Here is a 13,100-nt window from a genome sequence, read left to right as displayed (position 1 = left end):
CCCCCCTGTAGATATAGCCTATCCCTGTATATAGTGCTCCACATATAGTCCACCCCTGTATATAGTGTTTCACAGATAGCCCACCCCTGTATATAGCCCCCTTGTACATATAGTCCACCCCTGTATATAGCCCCCCTGTAGATATAGCCTACCCCTGTATATAGGGCTCTACAGATAGCCCACCCCTGTATATAGCCCCCCTGTAGATATAGCCTACCCCTGTATATAGTGCTCCACATATAGTCCACCTCTGTATATAGTGCTCCACAGATAGCCCAACCATGTATGTAGCCCCCCTGTAGATATAGCCCACCCCTGTATATAGTGCTCCACATATAGTCCAGCCCTGTATATAGTGTTTCACATATAGCCCACCCCTGTATATAGCCCCCTTGTACATATAGTCCACCCCTGTATATAGTGCTCCACTAGATTATACAGGGGTGGGCTATCTGTGGAGCACTATATACAGGGGTGGACTATATGTACAAGGGGGCTATATACAGGGGTGGGCTTTTTGTGGAGCACTATATGGGGAGCTATTTGTGGGATACTATATACAGGGGTGGGCTATATCTACAGGGGGACTATATACAGGGGTGGGCTATATCTACAGGGGGACCATATCTACAGGGGGACCATATCTACAGGGGGACCATATCTACTGGGGTAGGCTATATACAGGGCTGGGCTATATACAGGGCTGGGCTATATACAGGGCTGGGCTATATCTACAGGGGGGCTATATCTACAGGGGGGCTATATCTACAGGGGGGGCTATCTATGGAGCACCATATACAGGGGTGGGCTATATCTACAGGGGGCTATATAGCTCCAAAAACGTCCACTAGAAAATGCAGCGAAAAACGCGAGTTGCTCAAAAAACGTCTGAAAATCAGGAGCTGTTTTCCCTTGAAAACAGCTCCGTATTTTCAGACGTTTTTTGTTAAGCGTGTGAACATACCCTTATGGTTATTGGGGTTTTTATTGCTATATGATATGATATTACTATTCTCTGTTCTGTTGTAGTGCTGGTTTTGATACTTTTACATGACAAGTCACAGCCGGTGCTTGGTGTTTAGAGAGGAGATAACGTGGTGGAGTTGAAGACGGACTTGCTCACTGGGTGTCCGGAGTCCGGCACACCGCTTAAAATCCTTTGACATTTTTAACAGGTTCCCGACCGCTGGCCGTAAATATACGGCCAGCGGTCAGGGTCTCTAAAGTCCGGCGTATAGTATATATACGGCCGCACTTCAGAGACTGTGCACGCGCGATCGCGTGCACACAGCTCTATGCCCTGGCTGTTGCTAACAGCCATGGGCACTGGGCAGAATGTCAGGGGTCAATCTTTTGGCCCCTGAACATGTGATCGCTGTGACAACCAATCACAGCAATCACATGCATTTCTGCATAGAAAACAGTGTGCACGCGATCGCGTGCACACAGCCCTGTGCCCTCGCTGTTACCAACAGCTCTGGGCACTGGGCAGAGTATCAGGGACCAATCTGATGGTCCCTGAACATGTGGTCGCTGTGACAACCAATCACAGCGATCACATGCATTCCTGCTTATAAAACAGTGTGCACGCGATCGCGTGCACACAGCCCTGTGCCCACGCTGTTACCAACAGCTCTGGGCACTGGGCAGAGTATCAGGGACCAATCTGATGGTCCCTGATCATGTGGTCGCTGTGAAAACCTATCACAGCGACCACATTTGTTTTATTTTGACTTTTCTGGCAGTAAATCTCCTGCCTCTTTTCTTCTCCTCAAACATTGTTTCAGTTTGAGGAGAAGAAGAGACTCGGGAGAATTGCTGCCAGAAGATTACAGTTAGGGTATGTTCACACGGCCTATTTACGGACGTAAATCGGGCGTTTTTGCCCCGAAATACGCCCGAAAATAGCGCCTCAATAGCGCTGACAAACATCTGCCCATTGAAAGCAATGGGCAGACGTTTGTCTGTTCACACGAGGCGTATATTTACGCGCCGCTGTCAAAAGACGGCGCGTAAATAGACGCCCGCGTAGAAGAAGTGACCTGTCACTTCTTTGGCCGTAATTGGAGCCGCTATTCATTGACTCCAATGAATAGCAGCGCTAATTACGGCCGTAATTGACGCGGCGTTCAAGCGCCTGCACATGCCGGTACGGCTGAAATTACGGGGATGTTTTCAGGCTGAAACATCCCCGTAATTTCAGCCGTTACGGACCCCCGCCGTGTGAACATACCCTTACAGTTACAAAAAAATACAGTTACACTCTAAAACATTCTCTGTATAGATAGATTTCTATCTATCTATACAATCTATCTATCCATCTATCTTTTTTTCTATCTATCTACCTTTCTTTCTTTTATTCTATTAGAATAGGCAGGTAGGGAGTATATAATTATATATATATCCACATATATATAATATATATAGCAATAGCGGTTTATTTTTTTGTTAGCGGTAGTGTAGATATATATAGCAGTTAGTTTGTGTGTTTTATAAAAAAAAAAAATAAAAAAAAAAATTGTTTAGTTAGTGTTAGTGTTAGTTACGTTATGGCGAGGAAGTTGTTTAGCGCCGAGGAGGCATACGCCATGCTGTGGTCTGAGTCGGAGACCGCATCAGAGATGGCGTCCGAGATGGAACCTGTTTTGGGCAGTGACGATGACAGCGTCACTTCAGGTTCATCTTCAGGGGACGTTGTCCCTGATGCAGTCGAAACTGCAGAACATGAAAGCGCAGGGCCAAGTAGCGCTGTAGCACGGGACAGCCTGGTCCCTCCAGTCCAGGCTCTTGTATGGGCACCTGCCCCATCTTTTGGGCCTAGAATCCACGGATTTACTGCTACTCCTGGCATAACCGTGGACAATACAAATTTTGTCCAAATGGATTACTTCCATTTATTTATAACGGACGACATCCTAAATCAGATTGTCCACGAAACAAATTTATATGCCACGCAATATATAAGGCAGAAACCTTCATCCACCCATGCCAGAGATTGGACGCCCACCAATTTGCAGGAATTAAAAATTTTTTTGGGGCTCACCCTAAATATGGGTATTGTCAAAAAGCCCTCCATTAGGTCTTACTGGTCAACAAGACCCGCCCAAGCCACCCCAGTATATTCTGCAGTAATGCCCAGGTCTCGTTATGAGACAATAATGAGGTTCCTCCACTTCAATGACAACGCACAGGCCCCCCCAAGTACCGATGCAAACCGGGATCGGTTGTTCAAAATAAGACCGCTAATAAATTCCCTGAATAATTTATTTCTGCAACTCTACACCCCTGAGCAGAATGTAAGTGTGGACGAATCCCTCCTCAACTTTCATGGCAGACTTAGCTTTCGCCAATATCTACCTTCAAAAAGGGCAAGATATGGCGTTAAGCTCTACAAATTGTGTGAAAGCGGGTCAGGATATACCACCGCCTTCAGGATTTATGAAGGGCGGGACCGCACAATAAATGTTCCTGGATGCCCCCCTGATCTTTCCACCAGCAGTAAGATCGTGTGGGAGATAATGCAGCCTCTGCTTCACAAGGGGTACCACCTGTACTGTGATAATTTTTATTCGAGTGTGCCCCTGTTTAGGCATTTGCATGCTGCAAGGACTGGGGCATGTGGTACCATGCGCAAAAACCGAATTGGTTTTCCACAGCAATTAGTGGGGAAGCGCATGGTAAAGGGGGACTCCTGTGCTTATGCATCTGAAGAATTGCTGGCGGTCAAGTTCAGGGATCGCAAAGATGTGTATGTGCTAAGCACGATTCATACCGCAGGAACAGTGGCAGTGAGGGAAAGAGGGGCAACATCGTACAAGCACAAACCAGTGAGCGTGTCCGAATATAACAAGTACATGGGGGGGGTGGATTTAAGCGACCAGGTTTTACAGCCCTATTTAGTAAAACGCAAAACTAAAACCTGGTACAAAAAGGTGGCCATTTATTTGTTACAGGTGGCCATCCACAACTCATTTGTGCTCTAGAAAAAAAACAGAGGCAGAGACACATACCTGGATTTCCAGGAAAAAATTATTGAAGGCCTCATTTTTGATGTTCAGGACACCCGAGAATGCCCCCAGTCTGAGGATGTCACGCGACTGACTGAAAGACACTTCATCAGTCGGATTCCCCCAACACCAACCAGAAGCAACCCTCAGAAAAAGTGCTGCGTCTGCAGAAAAGACGGGCACCGCAAAGATTCCCGATATTTCTGTCCCTCATGTCCCTCACAACCAGGCCTGTGCATTGAGCCATGTTTTAAAAAATACCACACTGTTCTGAATTATTAGATTTTAGTTAATTTGTTGAAAATATATTTGCCCTACATTACGTTTTTATTTTTCCCCTGATTTTACTCCAAGGGTGAGGGAGGGAATGGGTGGGGGGGGGGGGGGGGGGGCGGTGGATGTCATGTTTGCATATTCTCTAAAGTTCATCTGCTGGAGAGCTCCATTTGCATTAACCTGAAATTTCTTATTTTAGAAAACCCCAAAAAATAAATTCCCATTATACCCCTAGATGAATATTTTGGGATTTCTGCTTCAAGAGCAGATATTTTGGAAGTGTTATAGAAACTCTGTTGAGTTTTGTAAAACCAGCTTTGAAAAAAAGCGATTTGTGAAATAATCTTCTTCTATCGTCCGCCCTCCTACTTCTCTATGTGATAAATAAGGCCACATATTTGGTATCCCCGTGCACGGGAGAAGTGGCAGAATGTGAACGGAGATTAATTTTGACCGTGGTCTATGCTGTGTGTGAAAAATGCTGGTATAAACTGACGCATTTGCTAAAAAATTGCTAATTTTATTTTGATCCATCTTATTCAAGAAACTTTCAGAAGAAAACTGGACTGTCTAAAAATATGATAAACCCCTTGAAGGAAACCTTGTGGGGTCTACTTGCATGAATGAAGTCATTTATGGGGTGTTTCTAATGTTTCAGCAGCATTAGGCCCCCCAGAAAACAGTATGCGGCTATAAAATCAAATGCAAAATTCCTGGACCGAAAAGGCCAAAAAGCCTCCTTTTATGCCAAGCCCTGGCACATGCCCGCACAGTGAATAAGGCACACATATTTGGTATCCCCATGCACGGGAGAAGTGGAAGAATGTGAAAGGAGATTAATTTTGGCCGTGGTCCATACCGTGTGTGAAAAATGCTAGCATAAACCGACGCAATTGTTAAATTTTTGCATTTTTTTCCAATTTTGCCCACTTTAGAGAAAAAAAAAAAAAAAGATATATACTGACAAATGCCACTAAAACAAAGCCCTATCTGTCCTTTAAAAAGAGTGTAAAATTCAAAGATGAACTTTATTCACCTGCTGAGTTATAGTCATCTAAAGAAGCGCATAGCAAAATTGTGAAATTTGCTCTGGTCATTTAGCTGTAAAACAGCCTAGTCCTTAAACGGTTAAAGTGATTTGCTGTTTGGTAAAAGGGTTAACATTAAAATTAAAGCTATAACCGACCTCCATCCAGCAAAACAAATTAATTGTCTTTATTTGCGCCTGGGGGGAAGAGGGAGGGCTGTTATTGGTTGTGGTTAGGGTATGGTCTTTGTGTGTTTGCTGTCAGTGAATGAGAACACTCTTGTTTACAGAGGTAATAAAAGTGTCCATACCAAGTCCTGCTCTCAGCTGAGGGTTTGCTACAATTGTATCCAGTCTAAACAATGCTCTGTGAGCTAAACACATCAACAGCAGCTGCACACTTCTCCCTGGTAGTTTGCTGCAATGTTTCAGTCTGGAGTTCAGGCTGTAGTACTATTGAGACCCGTTAAAGACGTTATGCAGGATCAGCAAAACATGACTGCCTTTTTCCAAAAACAGCGCTACACCTGTCCACAGGTTGTAGGTGGCATTACAGCCCAGTTCTATTTACTACAATGGAGCTAAGCTGCAATACCAGACACAACCAATGAACAGATGTGGCGCTGTTTTTTTTTAAAATTAGGTCTGCCATGTTTTTCTAATCTTGTTCCACTCCTTTAATTTCAGGGGATTATTCACTACTGGGATTGTGGAAGGTAATTTATCTGCGCTGCGGGGCCGACTATAAGGCAATGTGACTGGATGAATGGGCGTCTTCTTCAACTCCAATTTCCAAAATCTTAAAATAAATACACATAAAGTTTCCATGACAGAATTCCTGTTATTAGCGGCAGGAAGAGAAATGGATACAATGTGTCATTAATTAGACTCATGGATTTGACAACTGTAACCCTCAGATAATGAACTTTGTTGTCAGCATCCAATTATCTGGCCTAGAAATCACACATATGTTCCTCTTCAGTGACATTTACAGGAATGTTCTTCTATGTCGAAATATTTCTTGCGGTAATCAATTCCCAGCAGCTGCGGCAATATTCTCCAAAAAAAAAAATATTAACATTTAGACTTCGCGATTTAGCTTATAACAGCAAGAGATTAATCTATTGAGTTCAGACCCGGAGCACAAATCATCCCGAATATTTAGCATTTCCCGTATCTTTCTGTTTCACATTTAATAATGAATAAGGTGAAATATTTTTAATGACTTTTATTTTATCCCTTTTATTCTTCATGCGACGTCCTATGTGTGTATTGTACATGATCTAGGCACTGAATGGTATATGAATGTCATCACTATTAGCAGAAATCCCACAAAGAAAGGATTTAGATCCACACGGTGCAAACTTTTTCCCGTCACAAATTTTGGTTGAACTACTGTATGCAGTGAAAACTCACGACAAATCCGCAAACCCCTCGATTCCGCCTGGATTTCTTCTGCTACATGCAGATGCATTTTTTTAAATTTTTTTAAAACCCCATCCATATGTATTGTATTGTAAATAATACGTATTTTTAGTGTAAAACCCTGCAAAACCCTGCAAAATCTGTAAAAAGGCTCCTCACCTGAAATGTGCCATTTCTAATATGGTTTCTTTTTAAGGAGCCATTGGGTCCCCTTAAGTACGAGGGCCCAGGTGCGACTGCTATCTCTGCACCCTCTATAACAACACCCCTTCTCCGTTACCCGAGAGCCATCCATTGTTTCCATGTCTTGTACTGATGAGAGCTTACAAGCCTGAAATAGCGAAGTGTGAGATTATACATTATTTTAGCTGTATCTCTACTCGACACCATATGTGGTTCTGGATATATAGTTTGCATGGCTCCTACAATGGATCACGTGCAGATATTGGTTGCAATCCCTTGTCTGGGAGAGAAATGTTAATATACTCTATTAGGAATTCTAAGTTACTAGGGGGGGAGGGTCCTCTACTCAGGACCCTAATGTATTAACCAGAGTGGAGAGTGGATACAAACAGTCTCTTTTCCTCAGGAAGACCCAAAATATTATTGATTTCAATAAACACCATGTAATACTTAATTTCTCCTGCGGTGGTGCTGCAGGGGAATTGAAGACTTGCTGCTCAGTTCCTCTACAGATTAACATTTGATCTATAGGATTTAAGCAGCGGAACATTCTGTGATCGACTTACTGTTGGGAGATCCTTCTAAGAACGACGGGTTGTCTAAAGTGGAACCCCTTTAAAGCGACCCTCTGGTTTCATGACAAAATTATAAATGTGATAGGGTCTATGGAGTAATAATAGCTGGTGCCCTCTAGTTGTACCCCTCTAATATGGCTCCGCCATTTCAGAATGCCCTCTGTGTTGTCTCAAAATAACCACAGTGCTTCTCAGACTGAGACACTCCCTCTGTTCATGCATTGGACAGAACTGATCACATGAGCAGCTCTGGCCAATCCGAGAACAGTGGGAGTGTCTCAGACTCGTAGTCTAAGAAGCACTGCAGTCATTTTGGGACACCACAGTTAGGGACCCTAAGGCTGGGTTCACACGTGGCGGAATTTCACTTAAATTCCGCTGTGGACACTCCTCAGCGTTAATCCGCAGCGGAGCCGTTTGTCCATTGACTTACACTTTAATTTAGCAGTGTTCGTTTAGACGAGGCGTAAAATTCCGCTGCGAAGCATAGGCTGCGGAGCGGAATTTGGTGTCCGCAGCATGCTCTGTCTGTTGCGGAGCAGTGGCGGACTCATGGCGGAATTTCTCCATTGACTTCAATGGAGATTCTAATTTCCGCAATGAAGTCCGCAGCTGTCATGCACATGTTATGTGTGCTGCGGATCCGTCTTGCTTTTTTAACTTGACATTTCTTCATTCTGGCTGGACCTATGTATTTCTAGGTCTACAGCCAGACTGAGGAAGTCAATGGGGCTCCCGTAATGACGGGAGCGTTGCTAGGAGACGTCTGTAAATAGTCACTGTCCAGGGTGCTGAAAGAGTTAAGCGATCGGCAGTAACTGTTTCTGCACCCGGGACAGTGACTACCGATCCCAATATACATCTATCTGTAAAAAAAAATGAAGTTCATACTTACCGAGAACTCCCTGCTTCTGTCTCCAGTCCGGCCTCCCAGGATGACGTTTCAGTCTAAGTGACGGCTGCAGCCAATCACAGGCTAATAACAGGCTGCAGCGGTCACATGGACTGCCGCGTCATCCAGGGAGATCGGCCTGTATGCCGAAGGAGGGACGCGTCACCAAGACAACGGGCGGTAAGTATGAATTTCTTTGACTTTCACAAGGGAAAGTGCTGTCCCTTCTCTCTATCCTGCACTGATAGGGAGAAGGGAAGTACTTTTACCGCAGTCCGCAGCAGCTAGTCCGCATCAATTTACTGCACATTTTGTGCAGATCCGCAGCAGAATCTGCAACGCAGATTCTGTGCGGCATTGATGCGGACAGTTGCGGAGGAAATCCGCCACGTGTGGTCATGCCCTAAAACTGCAAATGGGGGCAGGGTTTATGTAAATCTGTACCAGAAAGGGAACTTCCTGGTTGTTTTAGGGCATTCCTGGGCTTTGTTGAAGTGGAATAACAATCCATATTATCCACAGTATGGAAATACCCCTGTTAAGCACCCTCCCCATTAAGCCCAGGAATGCCCTAAAACATCCAGAAAGTCCCCTTTCCGATACAGATTTGCATAAACCCTGCCCCCTTTTGCAGCCCAGTACGTGGGACTGACCTGTAACAACTGGGACTGTTGGCTAGTGTGGTAGATTACTGAATCTGGAAGTAATGATGGAGCACATTGTGGAGCTTTTGGGTATGTTCACACTCAGAATCAAAAACGGCTGAAAACGGCTGAAAATTACGTAGCTGTTTTCAGAGAAAACAGTCTTTGATGTTCAGCTGTTTTTGAAGCTGAAAAAGTTGTATGTTTTTTTCTAGACGTTTTTGGAGCTGTTTTTCCATTGACACAATACATTGGCTCAAGTAGTGACATGCTCGTTTTTTTTACGCAGCGTTTTTTAAGCGCTGCTTTTTAAAACAGCGGCGTAAAAAAACACCCCATCTGAACGGAACGCAGTTTTTCCCTTTGAATTCAACGGGAGATGCTTGTAGGCATTTAGCTACCGTTGTTTCAGGCATATTTCCAGGCGTTTACGCCCCCCGAAATATGCCTGAAACACAGCGTGTGAACATACCCTTAAACTGCAATTTCACAAGCAATTTCTCTTTAACGACAAACATGATTGATCTCTGGTGAAGAAGAGCACACAGGAACGTGCAGTAAAGGCATTACTCATCATGGCCAGTGAGTTATATTGTGGAAATGGAAACAAAAAATGTAAGTCACTTTCATCAAAGCCACAAAAATTATATTGGAAAATACAAGGATGTAAATTTTCGGATTGGGTTAAGGCATTTTAGAGAAATTGCAAAAATGAGGCAGGGGAGGCATATTTTGTCATCCCTGACTTGGATAGCTAAGAATCTTGTTCTGCCCTTAATCGTGAGTCACAATGTGTGACAATGACTTCTGACACTAAATGGAAAATGAAGAAGCTAATAATGTAATGAATCATATCATATAATCGTTGTATTCTATTTATTACATTTATCTTTTGGATAACATTGTGTCTAGTTCCCTGTAGTAACTTATAGGTTTCGAATGTCCTTACTTTATTGTATTTCCAAGTTGACGTCACACTGTCATCAATGATCGCAGCATTTCCACAGCAATGATTTAGGACAAAGGCGCCACCTGGTGCCCTACATGCAGACAGCATGCCCTCTACTGGCCACAATTTATTTTTTTGATGAAAAACCTATTTGGACAACTATTTAAAGCAGTTAATATAGTTTACTACAGGAACATCATATTCTGTGGGATGTCATATCATTGATTTATGTCTTCTCACAGGACAGCTGAAACATGACGGACACTGTAGTCCTTCTTAAGAGTCCGATGGCACTGTAGGTCGGACAAGTATAAACAACAAGCAGTAGGACAATTACATTGTACAATAACTGTCTGTCTTGTGTTGCCTCAACTTTCTAACTATTATAGGACCGCATTATGGTCCTTGTACCTGAATTTCCCCCACAATTGGAATCTATAAATATACATACTATAAATATATATAGTATATATAAATAATAATTGTATAAACATCACATTCTGATGTCCGATTGTGACGATTAGGGCCTGTTCACATCACCGTTCATTTCCGTTCCGGGGTTCCGTCGGAGGGTTCCGTCGGGTGAACCCCGCAACGGAAAGTGAAACTGACAGCACAGGTTCCGTTTCAGTGACCATTGATGTCAATGGTGACGGAAACATCGCTAATGCTTTCCGTTCGTCACCATTCCGGCTGGTTTCCGGTTTTCCGATGGAATCAATAGCGTAGACGAACGGAAAGCATTAGCGATGTTTCCGTCACCATTGACATCAATGGTCACTGAAACGGAACATGTGCTGTCAGTTTCACTTTCCGTTGCGGGGTTCACCCGACGGAACCCTCAGACGGAACCCCAGAACGGAAATGAACGGTGATGTGAAGAGGCCCTTATACAAGACGAGTGGCACTGATGATCTCTTCCTGCAGTAGTAGTCTGTTTCACATCGCTTTTGTAGGAAGTTCCTTCTCCTATTTCAAACACTGATTGACTGACATGTAATGTTTCCTCTCTCTTTAAAAAGATGTTCTTCAGCAGCTGCATTTTGTATTATACAGTTTTGTATCCCAGCTGCTGCAGAACATCCTGATACACACCTCAGCTGCTGCATAACATCATAACACACCTCAACTGCTGCAGAAGATCATAATATACACATCTCAGCTGCTGCAGAACATCATAATACAGACCCCCCCCCCACTGCTGCAGAACCTCATAATACATGCCTCGGCGACTGCAGAACATCATAATACACATCTTAGCTGCGATAGAATATCATAATACACATCTCAGCTGTTGCAGAACCTCATAATACACATCTCAGCTACTGCATAACATCATAATACAGACCTCAACTGCTGCAGAACATCATAATATACAAATCTCAGCTGCTGCAGAACATCATAATACACATCTCAGCTGTTGCAGAACCTCATAATACACATCTCAGCTACTGCATAACATCATAATACAGACCTCAACTGCTGCAGAACATCATAATATACAAATCTCAGCTGCTGCAGAACCTCATAATACACATCTCAGCTGCTGCAGAACATCATAATATACAAATCTCAGCTGCTGCAGAACATCATAATACACACCTCAGCTGCTGCAGAACATCCTGATGCACACCTCAGCTGCTGCATAACATCATAACACACCTCAACTGCTGCAGAACATCATAATATACACATGTCAGCTGCTGCAGAACATAATACAGATGCCCCAACTACTGCAGAACATCATAATATACATACCTCAGCGACTGCAGAACATCAAAATACACATCTCAGCTGCTTCAGAACCTCATAATACACATCTCAGCTGCTGCATAACATCATAATATACACATCTCAGCTGCTACAGAACATCATAAAACACATCTCAGCTGCTATAGAACATCCGGATACACATCTCAGCTGCTGCAGAACCTCATAATGCATACCTCAGCGACTGCAGAACATCATAATACACACCTCAGCTGCTGCAGAACATCATAACACACACCTCAACTACTGCAGAACATCATAATATACACATTTCAGCTGCTGCAGAACATCATAATACAGACCCCCCCAACTGCTGCAGAACCTCATAATACATACCTCAGCGACTGCAGAACATCATAATACACACCTCAGCTGCTGCAGAACCTCATAATACACATCTCAGCTGCTGCAGAACCTCATAATACACATCTCAGCTGCTGCAGAACCTCATAATACACATCTCAGCTGCTGCATAACATCATAATATACATCTCAGCTGCTGCTGCAGAACCTCATAATACACATCTCAGCTACTGCATAACATCATAATACACACATCTCAGCTGCTACAGAACATCATAATACACATCTCAGCTGCTGCAGAACATCATAATATACACATCTCAGCTGCTGCAGAACATCATAATATACACATCTCAGCTGCTCCATAACATCATAATATACACATCTCAGCTGCTGCAGAACATCATCAAATACACATCTCAGCGACTGCAGAGCATCATAATACAGACCTCAGCTGCTGCAGAACCTCATAATACATATCTCAGCTGCTGCAGAACCTCATAATACACATCTCAGCTGCTGCATAACATCATAATACACATCCCAGCTGCTGCAGAACCTCATAATACACATCTCAGCTGCTGCATAACATCATAATATACATCTCAGCTGCTGCTGCAGAACCTCATAATACACATCTCAGCTGCTGCATAACATCATAATACACACCTCAGCTCTTGCAGATTTTTTTTAATGGAATGGATGAGGGTGTTTCATATCAGTGAATCAATGGTGGACAGGAATCTCAAAAAGAGTTTCTGCAGTAGCTGAGGTCTGTGTTATAAAAAAGTGTCCCCCCTACTACATATTAGATTTATGTGACCTGTATAAAGGTGCTTATCCTGCCCCCTTGTGTTTTCATGTGGTCACGGCACTCCTTGGTGATTTCTAATATTCTTATAATTTACAGTTGGGGGTGCATTATACCATATATAATATATACCTCACAACTGTAGTAGCTGTCTTCTGATTGGTATGTCTCCTAAATTTGGACAAGCAGATCTGGCTGTCCCCGTGGGGTCAATGTCATCTGTTACAGCCACATATTT

Source organism: Rhinoderma darwinii, chromosome 1 (assembly GCF_050947455.1).
Source record: "Rhinoderma darwinii isolate aRhiDar2 chromosome 1, aRhiDar2.hap1, whole genome shotgun sequence".
Taxonomy (NCBI): Eukaryota; Metazoa; Chordata; class Amphibia; order Anura; family Rhinodermatidae; genus Rhinoderma; species Rhinoderma darwinii.
This window is presented reverse-complemented; position numbering follows the sequence as displayed.